This window comes from Aquarana catesbeiana, linkage group LG13 (assembly GCF_042186555.1).
Source record: "Aquarana catesbeiana isolate 2022-GZ linkage group LG13, ASM4218655v1, whole genome shotgun sequence".
Taxonomy (NCBI): domain Eukaryota; kingdom Metazoa; phylum Chordata; class Amphibia; order Anura; family Ranidae; genus Aquarana; species Aquarana catesbeiana.
The window spans coordinates 15,933,004-15,945,880 of record NC_133336.1 but is presented as its reverse complement, the minus strand read 5'-3'; positions in this window follow the sequence as shown (position 1 = coordinate 15,945,880).

The window sequence follows — 12,877 nt, the reverse complement described above, 5'->3', positions numbered from 1 at the left end:
TTTAAGAGCATGGCAATATCTCTTAGATTTCTGGTGTTGTCAGTTTGCCAGGGTTGTAATGGTCGGGGCCTGATTCTGGGTGTAGCTAGAGGAGCAAGTGCGTCCAGTGAGGTTGAAAGTGACTGTTGTAAACAGAGGCAGCCAGGTCAGGACAGGATACGGGAGAGATTTTGTCATAGAGGTGGTCAGTAGCAGAATAAAGAAGGGTTAAAGTGGCGAAGGTTTCTATAAGTAATCGTTTGCTGCTTGGAGGGATGGGTGGTAGGAGACAAGGATACAGTGAAGCTGATGACGTTATGATCAGAGAGAGGAAAGGGGGTGTTAGTGAGGTTGCCAGGTGTGCAGAGATGGGAGAATACAAGGTCGAGGGCGTTACCATCGGAGTGGGTGGAAGTGTGTTTCTATTACGGATGGGCCTTATCTTCGGGTCGAACATGAGTTCGACTCGAACATTGGCTGTTCGCCCGGGAAGTCCCAGTGAAGTACCCGTGCATCAGAGGAGGGCGCCCCGCCCTCCGTTATATAAGAAGTGTCAGAAGAACCGAAGCGTCACACGGCAGAAGACTCCCATTGAGGCGGATCGTGCGGACAGAGTGGAGAAGAAGCCCGAGGAAGATGCGGGACGAGAAGAGCGGAGGAAGAAGAAGATGGGGAAGAAGAAGATGTAGAACACCAAAGGAAGACCAGAAGAAAGAAGATGGAAGAAGAAGCAGAAAGAAGAAGAAATTAATAAAGGACTTGTCAAAAACCATCCCTTGTGTTTTTTAACCTTTTTGACACTTTTTTTGTGAAATGGTAGGGGTACATTTGTACCCATTACCAATTCACACGGGGGGGGTGGGATCTGGGGGTCCCCTTGTTAAAGGGGGCTTCCAGATTCTGATAAGCCCCCCCGCCCACAGATACCCACAACCACTGGGCAAGGGTTGTGGGGATGAGGCTCTTCTTCCCATCAACATGGGGACAAGGTGCTTTGGGGGGCTACCCCAAAGCACCCTCCCAATGTTGAGGGCATGTGGCCTGATACGGTTCAGGAGGGGGGGCGCTCTCTCACCCCCCCTCTTTTCCTGTGGCCTGCCAGGTTGCATGCTCGGATAAGGGTCTGGTATGGATTTTTGGATTTATGGGGACCCCCACGCATTTTTTTTAAATTTTGGTTCGGGGTTCCCCTGTGGGTAAATTCCATGCCGTTTTTATCAATGAACTTTTATGTGTATTGCCGGACCGACAATTTATTATAGCCGGTGCTAGCGATAGTAGTTTTACATGACTTTTTTTCCTTTAGAAATGTCATTTTAGTTGTCAGACTGTTCTAAAAATGGGAAACATGCACCCCTTTACAGGCATACTATAGACACCCCCCAGGTACGAAATTTAAAGGAATATTACACTTTTATTGTTTCACTTTAAGCATTATTAAAATCACTGCTCTCAAAAAACATCAGTTTTTAAAACTTCTTCTTGCATTGATACATGTCTCCTGGGGAAGGACCCGGGTCCCCAAACACTTTTTATGACAATAACTTGCATATAAGCCTTTAAAATGAGCACTTTTGATTATTCATGTTCGTGTCCCATAGACTTTAACAGTGTTTGCGTGTTCAAACAAATTTTTTGTTTGTTCGCATGTTCTGGATGCGAACCGAACCGGGGGGGGGGGGGGCGGATGTTCGGCTCATCCATAGTGTCTATTGGGTTAGGTCAAAAGATGAAGTTAAGTTGAGAAATTGAGCTGTAGCTGGGCTGTTAACATTACCAGGGATGTTAAAGTCACTAGGAACGATAGTGGGTATTTCAGAGGAGAGAAAGTAGGGTAGCCAGGCAGAGATCTATCTATCTATCTATCTATCTATCTATCTATCTATCTATCTATCTATCTATCTATCTATCTATCTATCTATCTATCTATCTATCTATCTATCTATCTATCTATCTATCTATCTATCTATCTATCTATCTATCTATCTATCTATCTATCTATCTATCTATCTATCTATCTGTCTGTCTATCTGTCTGTCTATCTGTCTGTCTATCTGTCTGTCTGTCTGTCTGTCTGTCTGTCTGTCTGTCTGTCTGTCTATCTATCTATAGTATTGGGACGCCTGCCTTTACACGCACATGAACTTCAATGGCATCCCAGTCTTAGTCCATAGGGTTCAATATTGAGTTGGCCCACCCTATGCAGCCATACCAGCTTCAACTCTTCTGGGAAGGCTGTCCACAAGGTTTAGGAGTGTGTCTATAGGAATGTTTGTCCATTCTTCCAGAAGCGCATTTGTGAGGTCAGGCACCGCTGTTGGACGAAAAGGCCTGGTTTGCAGTCTCCGCTCTAATTCATCCCAAAGGTAATCTATAGGGTTGAGGTCAGGACTTTTTTTTTTGCAGGCCATTCAAATTTCTCCACCCAAACTCACTCATCCATGTCTTTATGGACCTTGCTTTGTGCACTGGGTGCGCAGTCATGTTGGAACAGGAAGGGACCATCCCCATACTGGAGCATGATATTGTCCAAAATTTCTTGGTATGCTGGAAGAACTTGACTGGCCTGCACAGAGTCCTGACCTCCACACCTTTGGGATGAATTTGTGAATATAGTCTATCTATCTATCTATCTATCTATCTATCTATCTATCTATCTATCTATCTATCTATCTATCTATCTATCTATCTATCTATCTATCTATCTATCTATCTGTCTATCTGTCTATCTATCTATCATTCCATTGATTCGCGTTCATTTTTATTTTTATGTAATTATTGGTTGCAGTTTCTTCCAGTGTAAAATAAACACGCTCAATTTTAAAACACAATTGCGATCCATTCTACTGTTACTATATATAACAATTACTTCTACAATCACATTTTTTCGCCCGCCAGTCAATATTTACCATCTTTTCAGAAATATGCAATTGTCACACATTTTTTTAAAATTCTTTATTTTTTCAAAGAAACAGTGTTACAATTCTACTCATAAGAAAAGAAAACATCTCACGTTCATGACATAACATTTATCATGAAACTTACAAATCCCGTGACTAACAAAACTTACTATTATAAATATTGCTATACTGCATTGTCATTAAATTGTGTAATATCTTAATACGATTACCTTGTAGACCACAGCATTTCTCCTTTTATATTTTCCTTAACCATGTAGCACCTTGGCTAAGACCCAAGAATAGAAAAACGAAGAAAATAATAAAACGAACGGGAAAAAGAAAAAAAAAAAAAAGGCCCCAAACACAATCGCCCCTCTCTGCCCCATTCCCTGTTAACTAAACTTTACTGGGTATATTAGTAGTCCAATTACTTCTGAGAGGCTAGAGAAGTCTGTTCTATCTGCTCCTTATGCCCTGTACACACACTAGAATTTTCCAACAACAAAATCCATGTTTTTTTCCGACGGATGTTGGCTCAAACTTGTCTTGCATACACACGGTCACACAAATCTTGTTGGAAATTCCGAACGTCAAGAACGCGGTGACGTACAACACGTATGACGAGCCGAGAAAAATGAAGTTCAATAGCCAGTGCGGCTCTTCTGCTTGATTCCGAGCATGCGTGGAACTTTGTGCGTCGAAATTGTGTACACACGATCAGAATTTCTGACAACGGATTATGTTGTCGGAAATTTTGAGATCCAGATCTCAAATTTTGTGTGTCGGAAATTCTGATGGAAAATGTCTGATGGAGCCTACACACGGTCGGAATTTCCGACAACGAGCTCCCATCGAACATTTGTTGCCAGAAAATCTTATCGTGTGTACATGGCATTATGGGTAAAATAAGGAGTCCAGACTTTCCAATATCTCTCCTATTGCTCTTTCACCATAGTGAGGTTTTCCATTTCTGTTACCCTGGTAAGCCAATGTGATCTAGTTGGGGGTGAAGTGCTCTTCCACAACACCGGTATGCATGCCCTTGTTACCGTGAGGAGATGTTTTAGGAGTGAATTTTTGTATTTTTTGATAGATAGAGGGGTATCATGTAATAAGAAAACTGCTGGATTTTTCCCCAGGGATACACCTGTAATTGTTTTAACTGATTCAGCAACCATTATCCAAAACGCTTTCAGCTTTGGACATTCCAAAAATATGTGCAACAAGGTGCCCTCAGACTCAAGATATCGCCAACAAATGTTTGAAACCTGTGGAAACATCCAATGTAGTACAGCCGGTGTTCTATACCACCTAGTAAGGATTTTATACCCTCCCTCTTGATACCTGTTCACCAATGATGCCTTATGTGCGAACAGTAAGATCCTGTCCTTCTGAGCCTGTGAAAATATAACCCCCAGATCCCTTTCCCATGATTGTAGGAGCGAGTTCTTGTGGTGCTTCCAGCCTAATCAACGAAGCATAGAAATATGATAGCGTGTGTCTCAACGATTCCTCCTTTAAACATAACTGTTCAAATGCAGAAGGTTCACGTACTACAGTAAGAGTTGTCGGCAACGACCAGAGGAACATACTAAGCTGTGCCCATCGAAGAAAGTCCAGGTCTAAGAAGTTACACTCCACCTCTCTGCTCGTCAGCAACCGATTTCCTAATGAGAAATGTAAAAGCCTACTAAAGCCTTGCTGTAGCAGGGCTGCAAAGTAAGTGTCTATTAGGCCCTGCTGGAAAGCCGGAGTACCCAAAATTGGTATTAGAGGGCCCGGATATGGCGAAATATTGGTAGTTTTGAAAATCTTTTTTCGGAATCCGTACTGTGGCTCCCACACCTTGACCATTCGTGGGATATCCAAATCTGTAAGTCATGGGAGACCTTCCGAGGGCAAAGCAATCGTCGCTTTGTCCATGTGGACCCAAGTCTTCTTATTTTGATGCAAACACCTGTCAGTCACCGTTGCCAAATGCGCAGCTTCATGATATTTAACTGGGTCGGGAAACCCAATCCCTCCGTTTTCCTTAGGGAGCGACAAAATCACCCTTCACACTCTTGCTGGTTTTCTCAGCTGAGATAAATCCCAAGAATCTTGAATGAAGGTCTCTCAGAAAACCTGGGGGGATTTTAATGGGCATGATCTGTAGTAAATATAGAAGTCTTGGCATCACATTCATCTTTATAATATTGGTCCTACCAAACCATATAAAAACTTCTCGTCGAAAGTCAAGTTTGAACTGTCGTGCCATCGGGGCAAAAGGAAGTGCAAACACCCTATTCAGTTTGTTTGGGATATTAGTTCTCAAGTATCGTATATGGGAATCTGTCCATTTAAGTTTGAATTGGGTAGCTATCTGATGTTGAAGGGTCATATTCAGCTCCACTCCCGTCGCCTCAGAGTTACTATAATTTACCCTAAAATTGGAGAGAGCTCCGTATGTGTGTAATTCTGACAAAAGTGACGGGAGAGAGAAGAATGGGGAGGTTATAAAAAATATCAAATCGTCCGCATAAGCCACTAGTTTCTGTTCCCCTACTTTTGTTGGAATGCCCCTGATATCTGTATGGGAGCAGATAGTTCTTAAGAAGGGTTCCGATGTGAGAATAAAGATAATGGGCGATAATGGACAACCCTGGCGCATCCCATTACATATGGGGAAGGCATCTGGCATGATGTCATTAATCTTAACTCAAGCTCACGGGGCGGAATATAAACTTGTAATCCAACTTTGCATACCAGTCCCTAATCCTGTATGTTGTAACATGTCTTTTAAAAATATCCAATCAACCCTGTCAAATGCTTTTTTCTGCATCGGCGGATATACAGTAAGCACTAAAGGTTTATGATAGATTTGGGAGAAATGGATGGCACTCAGAACCTGTTGCATATTGTCTCTGCCTTCTCTATCAGGGGTGAATCCCGCTTGGTCTGGGTGCACTAAAGAGGAGATATGGCTCAACAGTCTGGTGGCTAGAATCTTTTTGAAAATTTTGAGATCCACATTGAGTAGCGAAATTGGGCGATAACTAGGGCACAGGGATGGATCTTTCTCCTCTTTGGGGATTACTGTTATATGCACTAGGAGCATGTCTGCCAGTATTGCCTGCTCATTGCGTAAAGAATTAAAAGCCGCTACAAATCTCTGTGCCAATTCATCAGCATAGGTCTTATAATAAGACAGAGTATACCCATCAGGGGCTTTACCAGGTTTCAGTGATTTAAGGGTTCCTAGAAACTCATCCACTGTAAGTGGGGCATCTAATTCCTTAACTATCTCGTCAGTCAATTGGGGCATTCCCGACGCTTGCAGATATCCCAGAGCAGCCTCCCATCTGCTATGCAATGCCAGGGGAGAAAGTTGACTCTCTAATTGGTGTAGGCTGGCATAATAATCCCCAAAAGCCTGTGCAATCGCCTGCGAAGAGCTAACTAGGGCGTCCCCTCGAGTTTTAATACGGGCAGGGTAGTTACGTGCTCTGGTATCTCTGAGAGCGTTGGTTAGCATCCTACTCGGTTTGTCGTCCTGCTTCACTGGCTTTTCGGATAGTCCACCCCTTCTTTGGTGTGGTGGGCTGGAATTTTTTGCCACGTGGCCTGGATCTTTGAGCAATCACTAAGCACAGCACTTTGGAGGCCACCGCCACAGCCGTCAGTGGTAAATAAGATTGTACAATTGTAATTCATGTGTCAATATTAATATATTTTGTTGTTCAAATGTATGTATTTCCACATTAGATCTTTTTGTAGAGTTCTTGCACTCCCTTCCCCCGGAAGAAGACCTCTACTGCTAATGGTCGAAACGCGTCAGGGTTTCTTAGTATGACTATATATACCTATACCATGCCATGTTTTTTATGTATACTTACGGCTGTATCATTATGATGTATGTACAATGGCTTCAATTACAGAGCTCACCATTTACTATATTGTATGAATTTTTTCAATTAAATTTACTTTTTTTATACACTTCTGAATTATTGGCTGCAACACAAAACCCCATGGGGAAACCTTTCCTATCCAACTCGGTTTGTTTCCAAACTCAAAGAATGCTTGCCTACAGCGAGTTAATCTTGCTTTCGCTTTGTCCTTGAGTAATACATTTAACTGGTCGCGTAAACATGAGAGTTTCTCCTCTGTCTGCTGTGCTTGAGTTTTCTTATGGGCCAATTCCAATACCCGAATGTCCCTGAGTATTGAATCTAACTGAGCGGTTAAGAGTTGTTTCCTATGGGCTCCTAAGAACACCCCTGATAACACACTTATGTGTTTCCCACAAGCAAAATGGAGTAACATCTCCTGTCTCATTGGTTGAAAAAAAAGAGTCTGATTCCTGGGTTACCCGTTGCTCATATTCCGGATCTTTCAGGAGTGTCTTGTTCATTTATCAGTACCAATCCCGATACACTGGTTCTCCCAGTTCTATAACACAGTTGGTCGGTGCATGATCTGAGAGAGTGAAAGACCCTATAGAGGCCTCAAGTATACATGACAGGGCATTCTGCAAAACAAATATATAGTCGATTATGTCCCATGATTGGCTGAGAAAAAGGTGTAATCTGTATCCTGTAGATGTGGAGTTCTCCAGCTATCCACCAGTTGCAGATCCTGGAGTAGTCTTTTAGCTCTGTGTAATTTTGCATAGGATAGATGGGAAACAACATTAGACACATCAAGCATAGTAAGATCTCCTCCCACCAAGAAACCCTCTTTGTGTTGATGCACCAAATGTAGGCATGTCTCAAGTGCAGACCTGATCCTCATTCGGCAACTACAGTATAAATTAACCAAGGTAACCTTTTGCTAAAACAGGGATCCCTTGACGATAAGGAAGCGACCCTCATCATCCATAAGTGTTGTCGATTCCTTCCAAGGTATCTGTTTGGCTAGAAGAATTGATACCCCTCTTGACTTGGTGGTCCGAGAGGCACTATGATAAACTGCCGGAAACCTAAAGTTCCCTAATCTTGGGATTCTATCATTTCTAAAATGTGTCTCCTGAAAAAAAAATAATATGAGATTTAAGTCTCCCCAATTCATCTAGAAGCCTAGTGCGTTTCTCTGGGCTATTTAGCCCCTTAACATTTTATTTCCCATTTCCTGTTGAGGAAAAATAAAATAGGATTTGAAAACCTAGCATAGATGTTTTTGCAGCCATTCTTCGCAAAGCTATTGACGCGTTGGTTGTCCTGGTAAAGATTTTATTCTCACAGGCTGATGGAGAATGAGTGACACCCTATCAGCGGGAATAAATCTTCTGGCTTCTATTTATCCGGCGATAAAACTGCTCAGCATTGTACATCTATCAAGAGCTGTTCTGCCTGTTGCATTTTTTTTTTGATGGAACGACGGTAGAGCTGCAACAATCATGACAGGGCTTCAAGCTGGAGACAAAAACCAGCGGTCTCCAGATCTCAAAACCAGCATTTAATCACCCGGAAATAACACAAAATATATAATATTGAAAATGATAAATTGTTATCAAAACTTCACAGCTGTGTAGAAATGGTGTTGTATTACTTCTGCCTCCATCTATCATTACTTGAAATAAAAAAAAATATATATTGTGATATATGTGGCAAGCTTCTCAGATTTATCATTCCTCAAGTATATGTTTAACTGCACCTGTCCGGTCCTAAAAAGTATCTAGGACAACAGTGCGGATATCTAATCTAGCAGCATGTGCAAAGGCCTGCTTTAAGCTTAAAATGATGTGACCCTGTGGAGCCTCCGATTTCGGGGGGGGGGGGGGGGCTGTGTGTGTGTAGTGGCGTCCCCGACCCCTAGAGGCTTAATGGTGACCCCCAGAGTCAGGGAGAGCTGACATCCATCTTCTGTGGGTTACTAGGCATAGTGGGTGTGGTGTAGATAGAGTAAGTTGGGCGCCAGACACTTTGAAAATGCAAAAAGTGATTTATTTTTTCTTAACAGAACTGAGGAGAGAGGGTTGGGGCCTGAATACCCTTAGGCAGATGCAAAATACTTGGCAGACTCCGAGACAAAAAATAGGAATAGAAGAACAGCTATACAATTCAAGGACCTTTAAGCTGAATTGCAGCAAACTGTATCTGTAGACCGCTGTCTCCTATAGCAACTAATCTGGTAACTTCAACTTCAAAACAGATCACAACTCACAGTATCCCCTTGTAGATCCTCTCACTGAGCTCCCAGTCTCTCACTAGACTCTTCAGATCACAGCCACCACTGGATCCCTTGAGCTTCTTCACAACTATCCCGCTGTGGCTTCCTAGTGTCACCCACACTGTCCTGGTGGGTCCCTTACTTGGCTCTTCGGCTAAGCTGATGAATCCTCTGCAAGCGTCACCCACACTGTTCCGCTGGGTCCCTAGCTTGATTCTGCTGAAGCTTTTCCAACTTGTTCACCGTCCCCTGCTAGCGAAAAAGGCTGCTCTGGTACTTCTCCAGTCTCCATAGAACCTGGCCTCTGATAACAGGAGAGGTTGTCAATTGCTGGCGACTGTGTCCCCTTTACCCCTGACTCTGGTTCTCGCTTGCCTTTGGCGACAGGAGTGGTCGTCTCTGACTGCTTTTCTTCACCTGTGGCAACTATTTGGTTCTTCAGCTGGCAGAACCCCCTGCAACTTGGTTGGGCTCCAAGCCTGAAGCCCCGACCCCACGCTGCTTGCTTCCAACCTGGATAGGCCTCAGACCGTCTAGCAGCCAGGTACTCACGGATAGATGGTGGTTATGACTATTATTATTATTATTATTATACAGGATTTATATAGCGCCAACAGTTTACGTAGTGCTTTACAACTTGAGGGTAGACAGTACAAATACAATACACTTTGATACAGTAGGAATCAGAGGGCCCTGCTCCTTCGAGCTTACAATCTAAGAGGGAAGGTCAAAAGATACAAGAGGTAATAACTGTGGGTGATGTGCTGATTGAGAAGATAAATGTACAGTTGTTAGGTGGGAGCCAGATAGGCTTCTCTGAAGAGATGAGTTTTCAGGGATCGTCTGAAAGTGGATAAAGTAGGAGAAAATCAGACGGATTGGGGTAGAGCATTCCAGAGGATGGGGGAGGCTCTGGAGAAGTCCTGAAGGCGAGCATGGGATGAGGTGACAAGGGAGTTTGAGAGCAGGAGGTCTTGGGAGGAGCGAAGAGAACGATTAGGTTGGTATTTTGTGACTAGGTTAGAGATGTAGCTGGGGGCCAGGTTGTGTATGGCTTTGTAAGTTATAGTTAGTATCTTGAATTTAATTCGGTGACTGAGTGGCAGCCAATGGAGGGATTGGCAGAGGGGTGTAGCAGACGCTGAGCGGTTTGTGTGGTGGATGAGCCTGGCAGCAGCGTTCATGATGGACTGAAGTGGGGATAGCCTATTTAGAGGTAAACCAATGAGGAGGGAGTTGCAGTAGTCGAGGCGGGAGATGACCAGGGAGTGGATTAGAAGCTTTGTGGTGACATTGGTTAGGAAGGGGCGTATCTTGGAGATGTTGCGGAGATTGAGGCGGCAAGCTTTGGATAGTGATAGAATGTGGGGTCGAAAGGTTAGTTCAGAGTCAAGGATTACACCTAGGACCCTGGCGTGGGGAGATGGGTTGATAGTTGAGCCGTTGATATTGACAGGGAAAGCAGGGGAAGTGGCACCTGAGGGAGGAAATATCATGAGCTCGGTTTTGGATAGGTTGAGTTTGAGGAAGTGATGTGACATCCAGGCTGATATGTCTGCTAGTAAGTTGGTAATGCGTGAGGAGACCGATGGAGAGAGCTGGGGGGTGGAGAGATAGATTTGGGTGTCATCAGCGTAGAGATGATATTGAAAGCCATGGGAGGCAATCAACTGACCCAAGGAGTAGTGGTGTAGATTGAGAAAAGGAGAGGTCCAAGAACAGAACCTTGGGGGACCCCAACGGAAAAAGGAAGAGGAGAGGAGGAAGTAGAGTTGTAAGTGACACTGAAGGAGCGGTGTGATAGGTAGGATGAGAACCAGCGAAGAGTACAGTCATGGAGACCAAAGGAGTGGAGTTTTTTGAGGAGGAGGGGGTGGTCCACTGTGTCAAAGGCAGCAGAGAGATCCAGGAGAAGTAGTACAGAATAGTGTCCATTGGCTTTAGCCATTAGTAGGTCATTTGAGAGTTTAAGGAGAGCAGTTTCCGTGGAGTGTTGAGGGCGAAAACCGGACTGGAGGGGATCTAGAAGTTTATTCATGGTCAGATGGTCGCTTAGTCGGTTGTAGACCAGTCTTTCAAGAAGTTTGGAGGAGAAGGAGAGTAAGGAGATTGGACGTAAGTTGTTGAGATTGGTGGGATCCAGTGAGGGCTTTTTTAGTATGGGGGTGACTAGCGCATGTTTTAGAGAGTTTGGGAAGATGCCACAGGAGAGGGAGAGGTTGAAAATGTGAGTTAGAGAGCGTAGAATCGAGTCAGAGGGTGAGCGTAGCATTTGCGAGGGAACAGGATCCAGGAGGCAAGTGGTTAGATGGGTGCTAGATAAAAGTTTAGCAACCTCAGTAATAGTAACAGGGTTGAATGAGGGAAGTAATGATTGTGTCTGTGGACATGGGGTGTTGCATGGGGGAGGTTTTTGTGCATTGGCGATCTCCTCATGAATTGTATCAATCTTAGTTTTGAAGTGATTGGCAATCTCCTGGGCAGTGAGTGAGTTGATGGGTGGAGGCAGTGGAGGACAGAGTAGAGTATTGAAGGTAGAGAAGAGTTGACGTGGACTGGATGAGAAGGTGTTAATGAGTGTGATAAAGTAGGTCTGTTTGGCGGTGTGAAGGCAGGAATAGTATTTTAGGAGGGCAGATTTATATTGTGTGAAGTCTTCCTGGGTCTTAGTCTTATGCCACAGGCGCTCAAGAGCGCGGCTACGTTTTCTGAGACTTCTGGTGTCATCTGTTTGCCAGGGTTGTAGCAGTCAGGGCCTAATTCTGCGTGTAGTGAGGGGGGCAAGCTTGTCTAGGGAGAGCTGTTGTAGATGAAAGTAGCTTGGTTGGGGCAGGACAGAGGTGAGATTTTGTCATAGAGGTGATCAGTAGCAGAGTAGAGAAGAGAAGGGTTGAGGTGGCGAAGGTTTCTATGGGTAACCGTTAGGCGGTTGGAGGGAGAAGAGGTGGAAGACAAGGAGAGAGCAAAACTAATAAGGTGGTGATCAGAGAGTGGGAGTGGATTGTTGGAAAGGTTGCACGGAGTGCACAGATAGGAGAAGGCAAGGTCAAGGGTGTTGCCGTTGGAGTGGGTAGGAGCCTGTATCCGTTGCTTCAGGTCAAGCGATGAGGCAAGACTGAGAAGTTTAGAAGTAATAGTAGTGTGTGTTAGTGTTAACAGGGATGTTGAAGTCCCCAAGAATGATTGTGGGGATTTCAGCAGAGAGAAAGTAGGGTAGCCAGGCAGAGAAGTCATCAAGAAAGGCTGATACTGGTCCAGGGGGCCGGTAGATGACAGCAATTCTTAGAGAAATGGGAGAGAATAGACAAATGCAATGTGCCTCAAAAGAGGAAAGTGTCAGAGAGGGAGGTGGGTGAAGTACCTGATAGGTGCTGCATGGGGCTAGAAGGATTCCCACTCCACCTCCCTTCCGTCCACTTGGTCTGGGGGAGTGAGTCCAGAGAAGGCCCCCATGGGAGAGGGAAGCAGGAGAAATAGTATCCGATTCATGAAGCCAGGTTTCAATAATGGCAAGTAGGTTAAAGGAATTTGTGATAAAGAGGTCGTGAAGGGCGGTGAGTTTGTTGCAGACAGAACGTGCATTCCACAGGGCACAGGAAAAGGGGGGCTGGTTTTGGAAAGAGGGATAGAGACCAAGTTCTGTGGGTTACGGCTCCTGACAGAGGGTGTAGGGGGATGGGAGCGATGGGCAAAGACAGATGATGGTGGCCCAGGGTTTGGGGATATGTCACCAGAGATTAGGAGAAGCAGGAGGGTGAGGGAGGTAATGTGGGAATGTGATTTATGTGAAGGGGCATGTCTCAGAGTACTGCAGGTTTTATCAGTGTATGGATGTAGAATGAGCAGGAGTT